The 7,403-nt window shown below is 55.5% G+C and overlaps 1 long non-coding RNA gene across 1 annotated transcript; it reads right to left on the bottom strand.

The window, feature by feature from the left end:
* Positions 1–975: 975 nt before the first annotated feature.
* LOC142069979 (uncharacterized) lies at positions 976–6,960 on the bottom strand. The gene is made up of 3 exons (XR_012665938.1): positions 6,036–6,960; positions 4,913–4,981; positions 976–3,786 (listed from the first exon to the last, which is right to left on the bottom strand). It is a non-coding gene; the product is annotated as an uncharacterized LOC142069979 (long non-coding RNA).
* Positions 6,961–7,403: the final 443 nt, after the last annotated feature.

Below are 7,403 nucleotides of genomic sequence, written 5' to 3'. Positions count from 1 at the left end.
AAAATCTCCGGGTTTTTAGCCGCTCTCATGATTTTTTCTTAACCTCAGGCAGCGAGGGGCTGCCCGGAGCCAGGGAAGGAGCTGGAGCAGGCCCCAGTATATCCAGGAGTCCAGTGGGTCCGGCACTGGGCTGGGAGTCAGAGAGGCCGGGTTCTCTTGCCAGTTCTGTCATACGGACGTTGGGGAAACCCCCTCCTTTCTCTGCTGACCCGCCCGGCCTTTGTCTGTCTTCTCTCTTTGCAGTGTGAGCTATTCAGGTCAGGACTGTCTCTCGCTGTGTCTCAGCCGTGCCCAGCACAACGGGGCCCTGATCTCAGCTGAGGCAGGGACTGTCTCTCACTGTTGATGAAGAATTGGGAATCTCAGAACTGCTTGGATGTAATTTTTTTTTTTTTTTTTAATAAAAGAGTGCAGTCAACTAAAGAATCCTGGCTGTCCCACAGTCCCTCATTCCCAGCTGCAGGGTCCCTCCTTCTCAGGGTGGCTCCCCCGCCCGGCAGAGGCCAGCGGTGGTGACGTACAGGGGCACTGCTGTGGTAGAGGGTGTGCAAAGTACACCAATGTGTCGAGGACTCGAACCCCAGACGGCACGGTTCGTTGTCTGACCGCAGAGAGACAGGCAACACCAGCAAGGTCCGAACACAAAGCTCTTTATTGAAGAGTGCACACAACAATAGAGAGCAGCCCGTCTCCAAAGAGAACCAGCAGCCACTAAGTAAAACGAATAGGTTTTTATAGACAGTCCCGTTGCGTCACAGATTTATTCATAAAGCAGCCCACCCCCCTCATGTTAGTTAAAATCCTCTTTCTCTATTATGCATGCACTTCTACCCCCTTATTGTAGATCACTTTTAGCAAATCGTAATGCTTCACTAACTGTCTTATCGGTATGGGTGTTAGCCAGGAGACGAGGAGTTAAAAACAGAGATAACACAAGAACAGGGAGTGTAAAACAGTGCCCCCCCCCCCCCCCCAGTACCTCACCAAACTGTTCCCAGAACATCTGGTACAAAAATGCAGGAATGCAGGCCTCCCTTTTTTTCTTACTCCCTGCAACGTAAACAAGCATTCTTTCATTCTACTTATCTCCTTCAGGGACTTTCCCAGCAACCTTTATTGGCCTGACTTTGGTTCGGTTGGCATAACGGCTTCATGTTTAATTTTTCTTACCTATCAAGTGTGTTACCCACTTGGCAGCTGCCGTGGGCTCCAAGAGAGCCATGATGCAAACCGGAGCAGTGCGCCATGGGGGCAATCCCGGCCCCCCACAGCCAGCTCAGACTGGGGACATCCGGGCCATGAATCAGAGAGGGGGTGGTAAAGGGAGATCTCATCTGCAGCGGTGTGTCTGCTGTCCTGGCAGGGCGAAGGAGTGGACGTTGCTTGGCTCTCTGCTTCTAAAGCTTCCGTTAGGAGAGAAAGTCAGAGTTGGTGTAACGCCGACAGACCCCAGTTGTCAGCAGGCGAGATTGAACCTGGGACCTCTGGGCTCATTTTCTCTCTCTCTCTCTCAGTGATCTCGGTGCCACCAAACGGGACAGAACACCACGCCCAGGAGGTGTGTGGGCTACATTGGCACAAGCCAAACTGCAGACCAAGCTGCCCACGGCTGGCATCACAGGGCTAAAAGGGGAAATTGTTCTGACCCTGTTACCCCAAGTCAGCTGCCTCCAGGGTCCACTGCGAGCTTCAGCAAGCCAAGAAACGGCTTCTTCTGATAATGCCCCATGGGAACGCTCCATACAGAGACCTGACACCAGCTATTGCTGCTGCTCTAGAGGAGCTGGTTGATTCTCTGCTCTAAGCACTAGCCCCCACTCCCCTCCCAGAGCTGGGGAGAGAACCCAGGAGTCCTGGTTCCCACCCCCCTCCAGCAGACCCCACTCCCTGCTACACCCTCAGCTGGGGATGAAACCCCGGGGCCCTGACTCTGACTCGCCGCCTTTCACCGCTCTCCCTGCACTGTCCGGTTCTGCAAGGGAAGAAGCCTGGAGCCTCCCTCCATGGAGGCTGGATGGACTCCGAGGGGCGCTGGTGGAAGCAATTGCCCTGGGCAAGGACAGCTGCAGGTGCTCGCAGGCAGGGCCCGGGGCCTGGCCGGGGCTTGCTGGATCTTTCTGTCCCACATGACTGAAGAGGAAACCAGGACTTGGAAACCAGCCAGACTTGATTTCCTGGAAACCACGTGGGGAACTAGAAGCAGGCCCTCAACCCCCCTCCGCCGGGTGTGGCCTCCCTTAGCGGTCTGCAGTGTTTTCATCTTCCAGCAGCCTCCTGCGAGCCGAGAGATCCTGCTCACCCCCTTCCCCCGAGGGCAGCGGGGACGGCTTTTGCAAGCGTGCGGCTTTTGTGAGCGTGCAGCGAACACGCTAGGGCCTCCTGGGGAGCAGGCTGGTGGTCCCAGGGGAGAGCAGCTGTTCCGAGCAGCCGCACACTGTACCTGTGTAACACTGACAGACCCTGGTCAGCCACAGGCAGGATCGAACCTGGGACCTCTGGAGCTGAGTGCATCAGCTTCTACTGCGTGAGCTAAAAGCTAACGGGCTCTTAGCTAAGGCTGTAGAGCAAACTCAATAATCTCTGTCTCTTTCCGTGGTCTTTGTGCTACTAGATGGGTCAGAACACCACACCCACAAGCTGTGTAGGTTACACCTGCACCTCTTCTGCCCACATGCCCTGCCCCACCAGTGGCTCCCTACAGTCTCTCTCCTCTTCTCCTTTTCACTCCACCTCCCTCTTCTCCGAAGTTAGGATCCCCTTTGGACCGTCCCCTTTTCCTCTCCTCCCTTCCCCAACAGGGATCAGCAGCGGACAAGGGCTCGGTCAGTTCCAGTGGCCAGCTGAACCTGCACATGAGGGAGGGGAGCTGGGCTGTTGAACGCATTCGAAGCTCCGAGGTCGATGCAGAACGAACCCAAAGTCCCATGGCAATACACCCTTCTTTTATAGCGATAAGTTCCCATACAAGTCTATGGGCCTTGCTGTGTCACACCGGAACCGTCAATCATGAGGTAGTCAAGGTTGCTCTTAATTAGTATGATTTTGAGTTCTTAGGGGAGGATCTGCAGCTGTTTCTTTCTCGTCCCTTTGGCTCAACTCCTTATCTCGTCCTTGGGGCGTATGCCTTTGCTTTAGGGTCGTCAATCTGCCATCCGGGTGATTGATCATAAAGTTGGTGCCTCTTGACTCCTCCACTCCCTTCTTGACCATCCGGCCCAGCTGTCCTGGCTCAGTTAATTACCATATACTCTTCACTCACACCAAACTGTAAATAAGGCAATTACAGCCATAAAACGGCTATCCGTCCAAGAACAAATGTTAACGCAATCAGCAAAAAATAAACTCTGAACAATTTCTTCGTACTAATTCAAGGCTACAATTTCTTCATACTAATTCAAAGCTAGCAAAATGGAGTATAAGGCAAAATAAGCAAAATTTTACTTAAGACAATTTCTTCCCATTAGGTTTTTGGCCAACATATGCAACTCCTGGATGGAGAAGCAGGAATCTTTCCTGCTTGAAGTCCAAGACTGTGTCTTCTAGACAGCAGCAGGCTCATCCAATGAAACACCAAATCTTAGATGGTGTTTTCCCATTTTGCCGCCAGAGCTTTGTTCAGAACCAGCTGGGTGTCGTCAGCTACAGAGGCCAAACACTTCCGCAGCATGAAGTAGGTGGTAACCAGTGCCACCCCTCCTGACACCATGGCTCCAAATACGGGGAGGCGCTTCCACGAATATTCCGCTACCATCCTGGCGGCCCCCACCGAATCCGATAACATGACACCTGGAAAGATGGGATACTAGATACCATGAGAGAGCCAATGGCTTTTCCAGATCCCATCCTTCCACGGGCGAAAGTGACCCCACTCAGTTTGGTCTCGAAGGGGGGAGATATGTGACGAAGTGGGAATGTTCTTAATGTTTTCGCTGAATACTGGGTGGGTGCCTCAGTTTCCCCTATGCATTTCTTAAGTATCTAGGTGGGGGGATAAGGGTGTGATTGTCGCAGAGCCCTAGAGGGCCAGTGTGATGGTGTCTGCATAGAGAATGGCTGACACCCTGTCTCCTGGCAACTGATGGCCTGGGCCCCTCCTCTGCAAAGGTGCCAACTGAAGGTGTTGGAGAACAAAGAGATCAGGTGGCCTCCTGGCCCGGAAAAGGGACAAAGGCCGGAGGAGGGGCTGGAGAGTTTCAGTTTGGAGCTGGCTGGGGAAATGGAGGGAGGCCCAGATGGGGCTCTGGCCTCTCTGCTCCCCAAGACGCACCTGACTGAGGGGTCCTGTTCTCTGTACCGACAAGCTCTGTTTTAGACCATGTTCCTGTCGTCTAAAAAACCTTCTGTTTTACTGGCTGGCTGAGAGTCACGCCTGACTGTGGAATTGGGGTGTAGGCCCCTCTGGCTTCCCCAGGAGCCGTGCCTGTGTGGACTCGCTGTGGGAAGCGCACGGTGTGGAAGGGGATGCTGAATACTCCGAGGTCAGCCCCAGGAAGGTCAAAGCTGTGTGAGTGTCTTGCCCTGGGGACAGTCTGCTCACAGAGAGGAGGCTCCCCCAGAGTCCTGACTGGCTTCGTATGGAGTAGTTCAAAAGCATCGCCCGGTGACTCCGTGACAGGGAGAACTTAGTTGAGGCTTGGGGTACTTCCCAAAGGGCCAGTAGCGGGGGGCACGGGGAAGAGGAATCAACTGGTCCCACTGGTGCATCTCTTTCAAGGGGAACTTCCACAACATTTCCTTCAACGTGACGGACTGCTGCTGGCTGGAGCTCCCTTCCCTGGAGAACTGCTGGTGTGGGGAAGGGGGGGCCTTGCCGGCCTGCCCCCCCCCCAGCCCCACCTCCATCCCTCCAGAAGGAGAACCGAGGACCCCATTAACACCATCACCACGCCCACCTTCGTTGCCTGGGTCCTACCTGGCTGGCTGCCGCCTGCTTGCTGCTGCTGCTTCTCAGCCTGCTGCCTCGTCAGGAGGAGGGAGACAGCTGCGGGACACGGCGGAGGGGATTGGTTGTCATTACCGGACTGAGTGACTCTAACACCTGTGTTCCTGGGGCAGTGGGAGCCTTTGCTGCTGTGGGGGGCCAGGGGAGAGGCGTGGAGCCCCCCCCAGCTCAGCTGCCCCCCTCCACACTTTCCACCACCCCCACCCCCTCCACCAACCCAGCTAACCACGGGCACCTGCTGCTCCCCCCTCGACGGGGCCGCTTGCTCCCCCCCACCGCCATCTGGGACTGTACCTAGCAACAAGCAAGGAGCGGAGTGAGCCTCACAAGCGCTCGGGGGTGCACCCCCCACCTTGGTCTTGGCCCCGCTTCCCCAGTGGCATTTAGTGGGGGGCCTCCCCACTACTCCCCCCACAGCCCAATTTCTTCCTCTCTCCCTATCATAGCCCCCCAGAAGTTTTTTCCCTGTTGTTTGCCTGCCCCGCCCTGGTCCCGCCCTACGTTCCTGAGTTAGTTGCTTTGCCTGACCCACCCCAGCCTCCTGACTGTTTGTTACTTTGCTTGCCCCGTCCTTCCCCAGGAATTTGGTTCCCCCTTGTGTTACTGGTGTAACCCTTCTGCCCGTCAGAGTTGGCAGCAACAAGGGCCGGGTTCAATATCTAGGGGATCCATTCCAATAACACAATGCAAACCGGCTCGAGCCCCCACCCAGTGACCTGGGACAAATATATACCACCCCCGCTGGGCGCCTCCAAGAGGCAATACTTCCCCTCTCGCAAGCACAGAGTCTGAGTGTAGCAAAAGCCTTTTAATAACAGAGAGAAACAATGTGGCATTATGTTGGGGAAACACCACCAACAGGATTCATAACACAACCCATGAGCAAAAAAAACCCACCCCAAGCAAATTGGGGCATGCCCTTTTCCCTTTGGTTCTTGAGTCCAGCAACCCCAAATCACCCAAAGTCCCAAAAGCCCAATGCCCCAAAAAGTCTCTGTCCCTGGTCAGGGCAGCCCCAGAGTTCGAAAGTTTATCTGCGGAGCTTTACCTCCCAATCTGGGTGGAAATGGGACGGGGGTAAGAGGCACCTTACATGATCTGAAGCTGACCGCCCCATAGCGGCGCTCCGCTCTGCCAGCCACCCCACGAACTCCTTCGCTCAGCTGTGCTCCGCTCCGCCAGCCGCCCCACGAACTCCTTCCGCTCCGCCAGCCGCCCCATGAACTCCTTCGCTCCGCTCCGCCAGCCGCCCCACGAACTCCTTCGCTCAGCTCCACGGCCCACAAGCAGCTCCTGCCATCCACAAACTGCTCCACGTCGAACTGCTTCACCAGCCAGTCCGCAAGGCACTCCAGCCATCCCACAAACTGCTCCACAATATATCTTCAGGCTCCCCCACTACTTAACACAACACTCAGTGATTTCAGCTCTTAGGTAAATTCAGCTTGTAGGAGGGGAACCCCAGTGCTGGTGCACTGTCAGCCCAAAGTGAGCTCAGCAGCCTATAACTAGACTTCTGATGAAATCAAAATTAGCTCTGATATTCCACAGTGGAGAGAGGAGGAAGTGCAATTAGCATGTAAGGCCCTCACCAAGGGGCCCATACCACCAAGTATTAATACTTGTCCCCAGCCTCTCTCCTTTCACACAGTTTTGGAACCCATGACCCTTGCCTAGCGAGTGCTACTTAGTTGATGGTGAATCCCTCCATCATAACAAAAGGCCACGTACAGTTCCAAGCACAGTTCCCATAATCAGGGTAATAACAATTTATTCTTCCTGCCCCAATAACAGAGACACTGGGGATCCCACAGCAGCCAAAGTGACCATTTGGGCAGCTATGGTCTCATTCTAGGCGGGGTGGGTGTGCCTATGCAAATGAGATCGGCCCCTGAAGTTCTTTCCCACAACTTGCCACACCTCACCACCAGATGTCAGGGTGGAGCTCATCCTGACACTGCTTACACTGGAAAACCTTCTGCAGGCCCCAGCCTAGTGGGAGGGACCACTGGACCAAGGGACCAAGGAAATGCGGGGGACAACTAATGAAAAACAGGGCCCGATGCTGCTCAGGAGGTGGTGGAGAAGGGCCTGGTGGTGGGGGGCGTGTTCATCCCCCTAGAGCCCCTGGAGGACCTGGGCATACGGGTGGTGTTGACCTCCGTCCCGCCCTTCCTCCCCAACGCTGCCCTGTTACCTGCCCTCTCCACCCTGGGGAAGCCCATTTCCGTCATCAGCCCTCTCCCGCTGGGCTGTAAGGACCCCGCCCTCCGCCACGTTCTGTCCTTCCACCGGCAGGTGCAAATCCAAGTGCCGCCGGGGGCACGTGACAGGGTGGAGCTCGAGGGGTCCTTCCTGGTGCCCTACTAGGGGGCCCATTACTGGGTGCACTATTCGACGGGGGAGGCCTGGTGCTTCCTCTGCTGGGCAATGGGGCACGTCCGGAAGGACTGTCCCCTGG

The sequence above is a fragment of the Caretta caretta genome, chromosome 24 (genome assembly GCF_965140235.1).
Source record: "Caretta caretta isolate rCarCar2 chromosome 24, rCarCar1.hap1, whole genome shotgun sequence".
NCBI lineage: Eukaryota > Metazoa > Chordata > Testudines > Cheloniidae > Caretta > Caretta caretta.
Note: the sequence above shows the minus strand (reverse complement) of the source record. Positions and strands in the feature narration are given on the sequence as shown.